Source organism: Sinocyclocheilus anshuiensis, unplaced genomic scaffold, assembly GCF_001515605.1.
Source record: "Sinocyclocheilus anshuiensis isolate Anshui unplaced genomic scaffold, SAMN03320099.WGS_v1.1 C32530590, whole genome shotgun sequence".
NCBI lineage: Eukaryota > Metazoa > Chordata > Actinopteri > Cypriniformes > Cyprinidae > Sinocyclocheilus > Sinocyclocheilus anshuiensis.
This window is the reverse complement of record NW_015617574.1, coordinates 1-1,082: the sequence shown is the minus strand read 5'-3', so window position 1 is coordinate 1,082 and position 1,082 is coordinate 1. Positions and strand designations below refer to the sequence as shown.

At 40.7% G+C, this 1,082-nt stretch overlaps 1 pseudogene; it reads left to right on the top strand.

Moving 5' to 3' along the window:
- The first annotated feature begins 194 nt into the window (after positions 1 to 194).
- Positions 195 to 1,046, top strand: LOC107682726 (peptidyl-prolyl cis-trans isomerase-like; annotated as a pseudogene).
- The last annotated feature ends 36 nt before the right edge of the window (positions 1,047 to 1,082 follow it).

The following is a 1,082-nucleotide window of genomic DNA, read 5'->3' as shown; positions in this document are numbered from 1 at the left end:
TACATAATAAATATACACAGTACACACATATATTATGTACACAAACTTTTATTTTGGAAGCGATTAATCGTTTGACAGCACTAATATATATATATATCTGATCTTAAAATGGCCAAACATATCTGACAATAGAAATCCATTGACATTCACAGATGTTCTAAGCTTAATTTCAATTTCTTGTTTTTCCCCTCCTTTTGAAGCAGCTGAGAGCTGATGTTGTACCCAAGACTGCTGGTAAGTATCTTTTTCCACATTAAATGTGTTTCTTATAAATAAATGTAGACCCTGTTTTCTCATGCATTAATGTCTTCATATCTACACAGAGAACTTCCGTGCTTTGTGTACTGGTGAGAAGGGTTTTTGGCTACAAGGGCTCTGGCTTTCATCGTGTCATCCCCAAATTCATGTGCCAGGTAAGATCTGAACCCCGTCCTGTCATCGGACGCAATGATTTCAGCTCAAACTGATGTCGTGCTCTCGTGATGTAGGGTGGCGACTTCACCAACCATAATGGAACCGGTGGAAAGTCCATCTACGGCAACAAGTTTGCAGATGAGAACTTCACCCTGAAGCATGGAGGGAAGGGAACCCTGTCCATGGCCAATGCCGGACTGAACACCAACGGCGCCCAGTTCTTCATCTGCACCGCTGATACTACTTGGTAAACGGCTTCTTTGAGATTAATGTTTGCGTACACTCTTAAAAATAAGAACCTTCAATATCTTTGGAACCTTTCCATTGCACTAAAAGTTCTTTAGAATATAAAAATGTTTAGAGGATTTCCATTGGATGTTAGTGCTAAAGCTGCTTGTTGTTTCTCCATGAACAGGCTCGATGGCAAACACGTTGTGTTCGGGAAAGTGGTAGAAGGAATGAGCGTAGTGACTGCCATGGAGGCTAAAGGAAGCAGCAGCGGGAAATGCTCTGCCAAGGTCATGATTGCTGATTGTGGCCAACTTTAATTGTTTCTTACTCCCCTTTCCCATTCCAACCATGCACATTCCTTACTATATAGTTTTTTTTTATTGCCATTCCTAAATGAGATGCTTATTCCATGTGTCATGGTCCTGTTTTATGTATTC